Here is a 15,309-nt window from a genome sequence, read left to right as displayed (position 1 = left end):
TTTTTTTTTTTTTTTTTTTTTGAATCAAAAGAAGGAGAACGCAACGAACCTGTCTTTATTCCCTCGATCAAACACGAATTCCCGGAATATTCGTTTCGCAAACAAATCACAACAAGGAGAGGAATAACCTAACGTTGCTAGCACGCGTGTCAGAAACTCTCTGTCTTGTCGTTCGATTCGTGGTGGGACAACAGAGGGAGAAATGTACTGTTCGTTGACATTTCTGGAATTTCTCCTCTCCTCTTCTCGCGGGTCCCAAAACTTGTGCAACTTGCCCTCGCCGTGATGGGCGGCGCTACGAGAGAGTTCAAGATTCTCGACTTGTTGACTTGGAAATTAGTTTAATTAAATCATTGCTATTTCATTCCTAATTTCTGAAACCACGAATAATAATAATAATTATGTCTCTTCAACTTTACTTGGTGTCGTCGAGATCAAAAGGGCAGAAACTTGGGAAAGATATCTAAAGAGGAGTAAAGAATTGCGAATCGTTTTATATTCTTCCGCGGAGGAATATAAAAATTTCTTTCAAAAGTATTTTCTCTTTCTCTCTCTCTCTCTCGGCTTTATTTCACGAAAGATAGAATTTTCAAAGTTATCGTGGAGAGTCGACGAGTCGCAGCTTCGCAGCGCACAACTCTAGCTACGTGGATGATCCACTTAGAGAGAAAACCCGATCGCGAACGACAACCGAGAATTATCGTGGCGATTTAGTCGGGAAGTAGAAGCGAACTGGTAATTACGAGCCAGTTGTTTCTGCGCCGTGGCGATCGATAGCATCGCCAGCATTACGAATAGATAAACGTATTTACGAGAGTGTCGCGAAAACGCCACTTTCGTGCTCCGACTACGAATTAATCGGATAGTAGAAGAAATTCCTTTTCCGCTTTCTCTTTGCTACGCTTCCTTTCCAGAATTAAAGATCAACCTTTAGGAATTATCCTTTCTTCTTTCTTTTTATCTCTACCTATAATTTTTATTGGAGCAAATGAATATATTATACACAAAATGTTTAATACTCGAAACAAAATGTTTGATTTCTCGATCAGAATAAAAGAATTGATAATTAGAAAGTGTAAAATTCTTAAATTTATTGGACAGTTGCGAACACTCACTTAATTAAACATCGAGCAACGGTTTGGCAACAGTCATCCGAATAATGAGGAATGATTCCATCATTTCGTTTACCTAAAACAAATCGTGCTCGCAATTTTCAACTTTTCGTGCCGTTTACGAATCTGCACATATGGGATATATGATTTCACAGGAATAACGACTCGCGTCTCACGAACGAACATCGAAATCTTGGAATCTGTAATAATTTCATCCTTCCTTGTTATTAAATTAGCGAAGACGACTGATCAAAAGACTCGACGCGAAAGAGATCGTTCGTCGTCCTCGTCCCATCCCGATAATTCCGATTAAAAAATGATTTTTGAAGATGATTCATCGCCGATCCAAATTGAATCGCTAATCTAAGTTGGAAAACTTGGCCCGGTTGAATTATGGCCGAAAGGGAATAGAATACCATCGATCGTTAACGATCGATGCCTCCTCACCCCCTTTGCCTCTCTCCCTCTCTTTCTCTCTTTATCTCTCTCTCTCTCATTGTCTAAAACTAAAGTTTCAAGGAATTGTCCCGAATCCCGTGGCCTTTCGACGGCCACTTGGCCCCCGCCGCGCGGAACATATGGCGAAAAAGGTTGGACGTTTTGATTAAGAGCGGTTACGATAAAAGCTCCGTCGATCGCGAGAGTTATAGTGGCGTGGCGAGCCACGCGGAAATTCTTTCGCGGGGAAGTTTGTTTTGCCAGTTACGGGGAGGGGAGGGGAGGCTTTTAGGAAGGAAATGGAATCGGAAAAACTCGAATGATAAATCGAACGAATTATTCGCGGGCATAGGCGCGACATATGTTATGTAAATCATCGCGAACGAATTTTTTCCCGGATAACAAATATGCGTGGAAATAAATTTTCTTAAAGTGAATGGTCGGGTGATCAATTTTATATTTTATATTCGTGATACGATATGATGCGAAGTTGATCGTATAGGTGAGGGATAAATTAGAAATTGTTTGTCAACGGGGAGCATATCTGTCGCAACGAGTGACGCGAAAATTGGTGATCGAAACACGGGCATGAAGCCAAATAAAAAAACCTTAAAAAAAAGAAAAAAAAGTAGAAGAGTTGGTGGGTAACAAGTGCTGGGTAATCAATCACGCGGTCTAGCGAATCTCCGTCTCCTCGAGCTCGACACCACGATCGGCAGCTCTTAATTACACCCAGGCCGGAAACTCGTGGCTGCGCGCAATCATTCTCGTCCTAATAGCGTCATAACTCAAGTAGAACACAGTACTTTCGACGCAGTGCCGCGTTTAACCGGGCCGCATTAATAACTTCGTCACCCTAGCTGCTCTTTTTCGTCACCACAGCCTCGAATCTCGTTCACGTGTGCTTTGATCGAGGATTAATTAAGATAAATCACGACGATTCCCGTCCTTTGTGGAAACGTTTGTTGTGAACGATGAAAGAAGAAGAAGAAGAAAAAGAAAATGGAAATATATTCGAATTTAATGTTTTATTCAAGACAAGTGGAAGTAGAAAACGTGCTTCTATTTTTTTTCTTTTTTTTTCTTTTTTTTTTTTTAATTCATTTCTCATTAACGAAATCGTATCACGGTATCGTATTTGATTCAATCTTGAACGATCACGAAGACAAGAGGACTTATCTCGATTGATAATTATTAAATGTTCAAGAGTCTAAAAGCCTCGTTACAGCTAAATAACAATCCTTCATATTTGAACTCGAGCATCGAGGAAGATTGGCTCGAGGATGGATCGATGATCGAGAGAGGTCTCGATTATCCATAACCCATCCAAGAACGCGTCTTTATTGATTAGAGGGAAAGTTCAATTAGTCGAAAGACGATGAATTATATTTATAGGGTCACGGGAATATAGTAAGGGTGGTAAACGTTGCGTACTTCAAATTCGTAAGGGAGGTTCTCTGCCGTAAAATATTGATTCAACGTGGCCGCAAGGGTGTCGTTGAATTTTTAACGCAACAAGATGCAAAGCGAATAACTCTTTTCAAATAAAGATGAACAAACCCTATTCTATCCCTATTCTATCCATATTAAATAAATATTTCTAAAAATAATTTAAAAAAAAATCGATCGATTTATCTCATACATAGAAAATTCGCACGATAAGTCAAATATTAATTTCAATGGTGTGACGCGGTATATATATATATATATTTTTCTGTTTAAATAAAATATTCCACCGTGTATGTTGTCAGACACGGTGGCTGCAACAAGATTTGCGCGCATACCGTTTTATATGAGCCCGTGTAAACGATACGCCGGCTCGTAGAATTCGTTTGACGCGCCACCAACCGCATATGCAAATATCCGCCTCCTCCGTGACAAGGTGCGATGGAAAGTGGGAGGGAGGGAGGGGATTGTCGCGTGCATTAAACAATCGGTGGATCGTGTCCGGTGGGGGGAAGGAGAGGAGGCGAGGCAAGCGCTGTGCATTCGCGGGTTTGTACGTGTCCCTGCGGCGTGACACGTCGTGTACACTTTCGTGTACAAGGGGGTTGTACACGATTTGAAACGCCACCTAGGATTTTCGAGGGTCGGGCGCATATTTTTCCAGGGGGCGGAAAAGGAGGAAGCAGAACGTTTCGACCGCTTTCCACCGTCGGGGAGGGAGGATTTTCATGGAACGACGGAGGACGATTCTGGTCCGTAATCTGGTATTCAAAATTTGTACTCTTCTCTCTGTATTTATCCGCATTGCGTGGGCCATCGGTGGAAATTTAAAACTCCGGGAATCGATATCCATCCTTCCCTCCCTCTTGCCCTCCCTCCCTCGCCTCCCCGCTATGGCGTAATTTAATTTAAATTTGAAGGAGTGAGGGTGGAATTCCGATTGAATAACCGATGATACTAGAGTATTGTTAATTAATTTTATTATTTCGTTCGGTTAATTAACCGATTCGAGGGGATGTTTTAAGAAAGATCATATTTAGAACGAATCCTCCACTCCACAGTAATTTATTCCACCTTGCGTATTTTCTTCTTGATTTCTCATCTCATTTGGAATCTCTCTCTCGTTATTATTAATTATACGTGAATTATCAAACGGGAAAGTATAGTCAGAAAGAAAAAGAACGATAGTTAATATTCATATTTCGATTTCGTTCGCAATAAACTTCAATCTTGCACATGAAAAGGAACAGGAAATGTTCCCGAGTAATTCCCTCCCTCTCCCATCTCTCCCATCTCTCCCGAATAATTAAAATCAACGTTTACATTTTCAACGCAAATACCCACCTTCAATTTCGCGTCCAATTGCGTGCAACAAATTCTTCCTTTTTTTTTCCCGCAACGACTTCTTCCCTATCTCCGAAGATATATTCGGATTAAATATTTTCTCCCAAAGATTAAGCTTAAAGATTACCTTTAATGCTTGAAAGCTACGTCGGTAGTCGTCGGTGGAGAGCGCGAAAAAGGAAAAAAGCGTGAGAGAGAGAGAGAGAGAGAGAGATTGATCACGAGGCGTGTGCCCGGTTGATAGGGACGCGAGCGTGAAAATTGAGGAAAAGAAGAAGGAGGAGGAGGCGAGAATGACGGGGAGGGGAGGCACACTCGGACGCGAGCGAGGGTCGAGGACTGTCGGGATCGAAGGAGGATTGAACACTCTCGCCAGACGGAGGAGAGATGTAAAATTGCAAGAAGATCCCCGCCCCCGCTTGACAACTACACTCGAGATATTACCCTTCGTATCCTCGTGTAAATGGGAAAGGGCTCGCGTATTGGAAATTGCGCGCGTAATTAGCGGCGGATGATATTAATTAAAACTTTGCAGCGAGCAATTTCTTTTTCCCTCCCCCATTGTAAATTGCCTCAACTCGAGCCTTACAATTCGATCGAGTTTCCATCATAAATTTAACTTAAGCGCTTTTGTTGTTACGTTTAAGTTTGGTATCGAATTTCTCAACTCTTTCTTAATTTTTTTTTTTTTTTTTAAGGAAGAGACCCGTCAAACCGAACTTTTTTAACTCGTGATGATATATTAAACTGCTTCCAGGGGAGGTAATATAAGAAATTAGCCAGCTTGAAGTTGAATCATCAAGCTTTTTCCTTTTTACGAACCAAGGATATCCAAACTCGAAAAGATTTTCCAATTTCGACCAATGAATAGCCAACTCAAATCTCAAAAATATACTAAAAACTAGAGTTTCTCGTACAAGCAATTTCCAGCTGATCTCAAATGAGTCGTGGAAAGCCTCGATCATCGTTACAACTACGATCGAATCTTTTCGAAACATCCAACGCGCTCATTCATTCCGTGGGCTCGTTTATCACGGCGGATTCGCGCGAGCGGAACGGAAAAGGTGTTTCTGGTGAAACGGTCGACGGAGTTAAAGAGAGGGACGATGAAAGCGGGCAACCAGAAACAATGAGCTATCGTCGACAGGCGTTCGTCGCTCGCCTCTCTCTCTCTCTCTCTCTCTCTCTCTCTCTCTCTCTCTCTCTCTCTCTCTCTCGTCTCGTTTCGCGTTTTCAGTTCCGAGTTTTCTCCCCTCGACGTCTTATACCAGCCTCGTTTTCATCCCTCCGTGAAACGAGCAACGATCAAACGAACTTCCATACGCTTAAAGGACGAAGATGCTTCTCCCCGAGGCTATCTCCCCCTCCTTCCTTCGTCTTAACGTCCAAGATCGATCCTCGACTCGACTCGAGGAAACGATCGAGAAAATTGTTAGAAGAATCGTTAGAAGAAACGATTCTATCGTCGATCAATTTTTCGAAAAGTAGAATTTTGTTCCGACAAGGATTGGACTAATTTTTCCTTTCTTTTAATTTATTTGTTTCTTTTATTTTCTATTCTTTTATTCGATTTTTCTTCGCGGAAAGGAGAGCAAGTCGCGAGCAGAGTTGAGAAAAAAAGAAGAAACGAAGAGTAACTCGAGTAGATAGTTTGACTGGACGCGTAAATTACGAACGCGTCCCGTTGTTCCCGACGCATTAAACGATCCGACTTCCATTATTGTGAATTCAGTTTTTGTTTCCAGGAATCGGGACCGGACACGGCTTGTTCTTTCGCCATAACGAGCGTAATGGTGTAATGCTCTTGTCGCGTCGGTTTTGTATTTATCGTTGAAAATGTTACCTCGGGAATATAATTTGGACGGAAGGGTGGATATTTCGCTGCTTCGAGACCCGAATTTGTTACCGTAGAGACATCAGGTAGATCGTAAATCTTTCACACCCTTGAACGTCGAGTATTACATTTAAATCCAACAACGATTACACCATCGTTTCTTTTAAAAAGAAACGAGCATTCTGAAGACCAGGAACAGGATGAACTGTTTATCCATCATTATCTGAATATTTATACCATTCGTCTCCTTCAGTAGATTTTGCAATTTTTTTCACTTCGTATATCAGGTATTTCATCGAAAATGGGAAAAAGTGAGGGAAACGTTGTCCGTCACCGATTTCACGAATCGAAACTCGGCTTATAAACTTCTGACTTCTCTTAAAATCTCTCGAACCTTCGGATGAAACGCGAACAGTAACAAGAATCGTGAGGCCAGAGACTTGTGGCGAGATATCAATATTCGTGGAACGTAATAATAAAATGACGGAGGTAGCAATGATGGGTACTAACGGATATAAGGCTAAAGTTGCAGCCTGTTTTCGTTCAGAAAGAAGTCACGCCGCTCCACGCTTTAGCAACGTCCCCCCGGATATACGTGCCGCCCGTATCTCGCCCTCGTTTTTGATCCCGTGCACATGGAAGGCACGGTCGGTCACGTCATCCACTTATTTACCGATATATGCTGTCGCGGGCACAAAAGAAAATCCCGGTTTCACAAGGGCGGCAAGCTTGCTCGCCCCGCGTTAAAATCGTCCACGACGTCCAGCCCAGGGGAGCTTCGAATTTATAGCCCTCTCTGTGTGACACGTTTTAACGTGCACCTCCAGATCCTCCCGGCACACGTGTACTTACTAAGGCAGAGGAATTCAATTCACGTCCAACATCGGGCGAAAATCTTTGCGCGCGTTGTTGTTGGATCTTATTGTTGTTCGACTTGGACCGAGGTCATAAATTAGCCTCTTAGAGAGAAGAAGTTTCATCTAATTAATCCCGTTTATCCTTGGGATTAATTTGACGGAAGAAAAGATTTAATTTTCCAAATATAATATAAATTCTAAAATTTAGATCATTTTTTTTTTTTAAGTAAATGTAAAAATGATTTATTATTCGCGACAGAGAAAATATTAAGATTGTTCGTGGAACGTCGTGGCAAATATCAGGGAGGGGGAGGTAAATTTTTTTTTCTCGCATCTCCATTAACGTCCGCATTCCGTCAGTCGGCGGCCGGAACAAAAGAATTTGAATAATGCTCGTTGAAACGAAGTCGAGGATGTAAATAAAACGATAAGTTCCAGACTTCCAATTTTCCAAAGCAGTAGTATCTTTGGCAACGGCGATCGTCCCTCTTTGGCTACGCCCCAACGAGCAACCAACAACCGTATTAACTTTTACCAAAAATATATACGCCGTCTTCGTCATAAACGGTTGAAGGAACGATTTTAATCTCATAATTAACTTCAAATTCTTTTTTCTTTTTTTTTTTTTTTCCTTTCGAAAATCGACTATCGATTAATTTTCATACACATTTTGAAAACACGCACGCTCTATTTTCGATAATATCGAACGATATTACATGGAAGGATATTGACAGAGTGGTATCGATTAATCTTTTCCACCGCCTCCGATGCTATCTTTATTGGACGTTGCCGCGTCGTTCTGTAATCTCGCAGCTAATTATCAAAGTTGGAAACAAGACTTGGTGGCCAGACTTGACGACTAGACTCGTTTGGCAGGGAGGAGAACGTTCGGAGGGGACAGGACATTTTAGCGACAATTTCTCTCGCTTTTGCGCCCTTCTCAAAGCGCCTTGCCTCTCTCCTTTCGCCGCCTCACCGCCAGACAGCCAATCCAGAACGCTCCACTCGTCTCCTCCGTTTCCCACCGGCGTCCTAGACTCCTTGCACTTTGTTTTCTACCTTCCTCCCCTCCTCCCCCCTGCCTTATTTCACCGCCGTTTTCTCCCCCATTTTCAAGGTGGTAGCACTGCACCGTGTTGGCAACTGTTTCGAGTACTTAAAAGACCAATGAAAAAGTTTTGACTCGTCCCTTGCTCTTTCTTCCAATCCCTTCCTCCCTCTCGTATCCATCGATTAAAATTATATCGGCTAACGATTTGGTCACAGTTTTTCCACAAGTTTTTCTCATTTCGCGAAACGTAAAATTCGATCGATGCTCGAATTGCGAATCGCAATCGATCCATATGTTTCCGATCTTTGGAACGATGTTGGACAAAAGTTGTACCGTGGGAGTAAGAAGGTGTGGTGAAAGCACCGTATTTCAGAGTCAAGCGCAGGGCCAAGGAAGAACAAGTGAGATCGGTTGCAGGGAGGCATTCGGTGAAAAGGGCGGCACCCCTATTGGCCCTGGGTGAAAGGGTAAAAGGTCCATTCGTCACGGACGAAACATCGGTGGTCATCGGATATTTATCGGGTTACCTTTGTACTTGAGCCATCGGTAGGCTCAACGGTCGACCTGTACTACTTGGATCGATCCCTTAGGAGATACTGTTTGGTTAGCTGGTTGGTGTAGAGATAATTTACAAATGTTGTAGAAATGTTATGGCTATTCGCTTCGCGTTAAAGTTGAAACGGCGAGAGATATTGGAGGGACGATGATGGGAAAGAAATCGCGATTAAATGTTCCGCGATGCAAAAAAAGCTCTAAAAGCATTTTTCATGTTTGGGGGATATAATGGATAAGAGGGTTTTCGACAGCTTTAATTAAAGTTATTGCTCGATCGATGTTTTGCATCGTTTTAAAGCTTTGTGCAAAATGTTTGTTGAATGATAAATTAATTTAAAACATTATAACAATTTTCATCTTTGCGCGCGATGGATGAATGTAATTACGCAGTAGCCCGGCCGATGTAGAATCGGAATAAAAATTATTATCGATATTTCTCACTCACTGTTTTTTCGAATACAAAATTCGAAAGACTAACAAAAATTAAACGAAATTTAACGAAAGTTAAAAGACAATTATGAATTAATTCTCTAAACTCGATTCGAGTTATAAATTAATATTTAAATTCAACGAATCGTGCATCCCGAATAATATATATATATATATATAAAACAATATTATCCGCGCAAAACGCTCGTTTACGCTTAGTTATTCAATTCGAACGCGTGGCTCCTGTCTTCGCGTAGGCCCGCGCGTCCATCCATCCGTCGCATTTTGTTACTTGAAAGCGATCCCCATCGATAATTCGATCGATTAAACTTTATTAGTCGGAGAGCCCATCCACCAATAGCCAATGCCGCATCGATGCGTTCTATCCTCTTTCCGCGTAATTTACCGTCGAATAATGTCAATTCCCCGTTACGATACTCGATCTTTGCCGGCGTATGGCCGACCTATACCACTTCGGCTCGTCGAACCTTCAATCAGAATTCAACATTTTAACTCGCAAATCGTCCAGCTTTGTCGCTTCCGTCGGGCGCAATCGTTGCTTTAACCTCGTTACTCCGCCGAGACGAGTTTTGATTGAGTTTCATCGTGATAGAACGCGTGATTCTGAATTAAATTTCGCTACATCGACCGAATAATTGAGTTCCATCGAGGTATTATACGTGTTGGCTTTGCCATTTCAACACCCGAACCTTTTGGTCATCCCGTTCGATCGCTCTAACCGTCTCTCACCTGCGACGATTCATCCATTTATGTACGCGCCACCTTCGAGGCGTCGATTAATCTATCGAGCTGCACCGATTCCGATTACGATATTTGTAACCATATTTCTCGTAAATAATTTTTCCTTTTCCTCTTTTTCTCCTTTTTTCTCTCTTTTTCCCCCCTCTTTCGATTCGGATTAAGCATCGAGGCTTCCTTCTCTCGATTTATTCGCGCCACGATCGTCGTCTTAACATCCCTTCCTCCTCCTCCTCCTCCTTCTCCTTCTCCTTGCCCCCGGATTTTACTTACCTTCCCTCCATTCTTATCCCTCCACCGAAATATATCTTTCGTCGGTAAGGAGGTGAAATACGTTCGGCGAGGTATGATTTCCTTCTCTTGGCGCGAATGGAACGGAATAAAGGAATAACCGGGAAGAGAGAAACGGTTATTTTCCAGCCGAGGGGAGAAGAATCCGACATCGCGACGCAGAAACGAGAATAACGCGACGGAGAGAGAGAGAGCATTGACTCGTTGCAATTCCGCCGCGATAGAATTTTTTTTTTTCTTTTCTTTCCTTTCCTTTTCTTCCTTTTCTCTCTCTCTCTCTCTCTCTCTTCTCTCCTTTCTTTCTGCGAACGCCATAGGCATTTCTCGCGAATCCTCCGTGATTTTACAACGGTGACAGGAACGAAGCGGTGCCACTGTTGGCAGAAGGGGAAGGGGAGCGAACTTTGATAAATCATCGTAAACGTAAACGTAATTTTATCCAGACGAAGGTAGCAATGTTTTGTCTCTCTTTTCTTCCCTCTTCTTTTTATTTTATTCGAACAAATTGAACAACTTCTTTTTTTTTTTTTTTTTTTTTGTTTCGAATAGAACGGTGGACGCTTGCCTTCAGATCGGTATTCAGATCCCGGGCAAGTCGATAACGACCGATTTGAAGGGAAATCCGTGGAATCGACGGTAATTGAATTAATCCGAGCGGAGAGGACACGAGGATTTCTTCTCATTAGCAAACACACGGTTGAATTTATTTCGTCGGTCTGAATAGAAAAGCTCCGGTTCTTCGTCGCGTTATTTTAAGAGACGACCCCTTTAATTAAAAGGTCCCTTTGCGCCGGCGTACCCTGAGTGTTTGCCTTCCTTCTGCAAGAAAATCTTCCAATTTCTAGAAACCATTGCAGGCCAAACTCCGACCGTTGGATAAGTTTCATTTCTACTGCGAAAACCGTGCAATGTGTCTTCTTTAATTTGTACGGTAACGTTTCGCGTTATTTCTGTTATTTCCGAATCACAATGCTGGACGAAAGTGAGAGAGAGAGAGAGAGAGAGAGAGGAATTTCAATTTTTTTTCCCTCCGCGTGAAAAATGCTTGAGTTCGTGATATGCCAGTAAATAAACAGTGAAAAAAAAATTCTCGATTCAAATATTTAATTTTGAAATTAATTAAAATAATTTACCATGGAAGTAAACTGTTTCCACGATAAAAAAAGAAAATTTGGTCGAAAAAATAAATTAATCGCGATGAATGTGATCTTTTTGAAATTTTTAACGCGCGCGCGTATATATATATATATATATTTTTTTTTTTTTTTGGATACAATTTTCTTGTATTTCAGTATCCGCATTACAAATTGTTGCATTATGCACACGGACGGCAACTTTTAGCAAGATGAAACTTCGAATAAACATTTTAAAATTGCATCGTACGTTATTTTACGCTGTGTAAATTTATCTTACATTAATTTTCAAACAACTTGACGCGTATCCATTACAACGATGATCACCCACCAATCCTTTTCAAATATTCCAAGAAGAAAATAGGGGAGCGGAGGAGGAATTAGACGACAGAAATTTTCGAGGATGAGGAAGAATCGAATGGGAAACGAGCCCTTTGAAATATCCACCAACCACGTAAAACGGAGATGTTCGCAAACGTTGCCACCCTTCAGGCAAAAATTCTGTTTGTGCATAATTGGCAAAGTCGACGGAGAGAAGGGGGGAAAAATTAAGTATCGGGAAGAAGGGAAGCCTCGCTGCTCGCACTTTCAACCCCTCCGCCCCTTGTTTATTTATTTTTTCACGCTTTCCATCGTTTCTTCACTCATCACCGAGCCCCTAAAGCGGGCGTATATCAGTCTGTCCCCCTCGAACATCCCCGCCTTCCTTCCTTCCTCCTTTATTCGCGCGCCAGAGGTTGCAAACCCTCGTTGGAACGAGCCACGTTTCTGAGGGTTGTGATCGTACGAACACGCTCCTCGCGCACGCTTCGTCGCCGTGTTCTTTGCGGCGGCCATTGAATGCCTCGACGTAAAATTTACGATATTGCAATCCGCGCCACGATATATTATAAAATCGCTATATCCACTCCCGATATCCACCCCCTTTCCGTTCGATCGCGTCACTCGTTACGAAGCCACCCATTTTGCTACCTTTCCTTCCTCCTCGTGGGGCTAACCACGACACAGAATTCTTAAGAATTCTTAGAACGATGTTATTTCCTTGTATACGATTTATTTATTTTTTCATGAACAGGTTTCGAAAGTTTAAAATTTTCCCGTGTCTTTGCGTATCTGGAAACCGACGACGAATGCGAAAAGTAGTGAAAGAAGAGGGAAAAGAGAGATTGCATCTCCATAAGGATTAATTTCAATCGATCTCGATCACGTCTCTTTCTGTTCCTTTAATCTGGCGATAATAGAAAAGAGAAAATGTCCTGTGAGTGTCGAAACGAAGGTTTCCAGGAGATCGAAAATGGGCGAGGTGTGGCATGGGTACAACTGTACTAGCGGGTAGATGACCTGATTTTCCAGCGTTTTGTGCTCGAATGCGCTCGAAAAATGAATGAGAAGAGAGGAACAGTGAAAGAGAGGGAGCGGTGTGACGAAGTGGTTAGGGATTAGTTTCTAGAAGAAAGCCAAGTATTCCTGGAGACGAATGTCCTTTGACGTTTTATACTTCTTCTTGAATAACTATTCCCTACGGTTTTCCATGTATTTTTCTTTTCTTTTCTTTTCTTTTCCCTTTCCTCTTTGAGGAGAGCAGAAAACGTAATTATAAGCTCGATTATAAGACGACACAGCGATTCTCCTCGCTTCTTGCGTGAGGATTATGCTTCCCTTGGCCGAATTTCACGACGAGTTAAGGAGATTGAGATGCCTCGCGAGACTTGACGAGATTCTGCTTCTTCGCTGGCTTCTTGAAGGGCTCTTAATGAGCTCCTAGTAATTCTTCTGACACTCGACGGTACTCCTTCAACGTTCAGCCACTTTTCGAAGGTAATGGTAAATTATTAGAACGAAGCTTTGCGATGCAGCTTTAAGTCGTGATCTGCATTTTTTTTTTTTTTTGTAACCTCTTCTTGATCGCGATTCTTCTGCGAATTTTTATTCGAATATTAGAAATAAAGTAGAATCTGTATTATTATCGTATCACGCTTGAGAATCAAATATCCAAGTGTGCCACGAGCGTATAAGTTATTCGATATTTGGATGTTTTTGGAACAAGCGAGGATTTCTCGATTTCTCGGAATCGAGACGATAAAAATCAGAAACAATGCGAAATATTAGTGCTCGAAATATCTTCCTTCTTCTCTTTATAAATATTCGGGCCACACTCGATAGTTACCCTTAGAAAATTAGACGAGAATGGAATAGAGGGAAAGAGGGAAACGGAACAAGTAGTACGAACTGTATATGATCGGACATTATTCGAGAGAACTAATCACGTTTGATCGAAAGTGTCGCATTTTCAGTAAACTAAAATATTAAGGAAAAATTATCCCATGGATCCAAGAGAATCGTGGAAAAAACATATTTACCACAAATATGGTGGAAAAGTTATGTAAAATTCAGATGGAAGATTAGGAGAAGGGAAAATTGGATATCATCGACTTCGAATGAATCGTATCTTAACAACCACTGCAAAGATTGAAACGTTAGAGCGTTATTTTATAAAAAAAAAAAATATAACATTTACAAATAAAAAAGAAGAATTGAAAATATTTCCTAAAAAAATAATTCATTCAAAACAATGAACATAAAGAGATTCAACAAAATATTTATCTATTTTCCTTCCGGAAAAAAGAAATAAATAAATAAAGCAAGACACAGTTGCAAGATATATGTTGTCAACAAGTATTGGCGCGTATTTCTTTAATCTCGTATCACGTCGCAAAAATTAGCTCGATCTTTCACGATCGAAGATAAGAAAGCGTTTCTCGTGTTCGCTCGTGTTCGCGAGCCGAGTTCACCGATAAGAAGCGTTGGATCGTTTCGTTTGGTACGATTTAAAAATCCATTTTCGCGTCATTCGGCGCGAAGTTGGGCGGGCGGCGACGCTGTCAGGAAATGAAATTGGAAGGCTGCATCCGGAAGCAGCCACTTCCCCACCGACGGGTCGACTGCGCCTTGTATAATGAAGTTATTCTCCCGAGGATCGAATTACAGACGTATATATATACACGCGTGTTTGCACCGTTTATATTTAGACGAAGCTACCTCATTTGGAGGTAGTTGTGCTGCTACAACCATTTTTTTTTTTTTTTTTCTTTTTTTCTTTGCTTCTTTTTAATGGATTCATTACGATGGAAATCTCCGCTCGTGTCGAGTCGATGAGTTCTTTTGGCGAAATTGCAGATTTTCATTTTTTTTTTTTTAAATCGTGTTAGATCTTTCATCGTGTGCGATGAAATTCTGGGAATTGGAGATGCTCTTTCGTCCAAGGGTGTGTAATTATTTTTTGATAGAAAATTGTTGTATTTTAATTTTAGAAGAACACACAAATTTTTTTTTTTAATAATCCCATCCGTAGAATGCAATATTTCTCGAGGATTTAATGGCAACGTTCTCTGGAATCAATCGAATGACAAGTTTTATGAGTATATAAAATACGCGTTTCGATTGGCTCGCGATTTTGTCTATTATCGATCAATACGCGAATACGTATTCGCGTTGGAATTTTTTAATAACACACAGAAATAGTGCAGTAGAAAAATATGTTTCCCCGTTTCGTTATGCATATATATATATATGTATATGTTGTTGTTCGATTTTTCCGAATATTTTTTGGATTGAATAGAGCATGTTGTCGCGATGATTTTTTTATTTATTAAACATGCGTACCCGATGGCGTATGATTGTCGCACATGCAGAGATACACATACACATCTTCGAGCGATAATGCCGTAATTTTCGTTTCACGGGCGATGAAAAATAATTTTTATCATAGGTAATGAAAATGTTTTGCGCCAATGGGTTAATTAAATTTCAAAATTTAATCATAACGGATGAAAAATTCTGAATTCGAAAAGACACGAGCGAAATTATTCGTGTAACATGATGGAATTAGGATTATGAAATTTGAACGGGTTTGTTCAAGTCGATCGTTAATATTTATTCGATCGTTTTATTCGATCGTGTTGAATATTCGATCGTAGATAAAGAGGTTGACACGAGTTCGATTATTTGAAAAAATATCAATAATGAAATACACGAGGGGTGGGGGAAGAATTTCTGAAAG

At 41.1% G+C, this 15,309-nt stretch overlaps 1 protein-coding gene across 2 annotated transcripts in view; it reads left to right on the top strand.

The window, feature by feature from the left end:
- The window catches only part of LOC122713501 (neuroligin-4, X-linked-like), a 284,705-nt gene that overhangs the window by 73,559 nt on the left and 195,837 nt on the right, over positions 1-15,309 (top strand). The gene's annotated exons all lie outside the window — the stretch shown is intronic.

This window comes from Apis laboriosa, unplaced genomic scaffold (genome assembly GCF_014066325.1).
Source record: "Apis laboriosa isolate Shangri-la unplaced genomic scaffold, ASM1406632v1 scaffold23_cov150, whole genome shotgun sequence".
Lineage (NCBI taxonomy): Eukaryota > Metazoa > Arthropoda > Insecta > Hymenoptera > Apidae > Apis > Apis laboriosa.
Note: the sequence above shows the minus strand (reverse complement) of the source record. Positions and strands in the feature narration are given on the sequence as shown.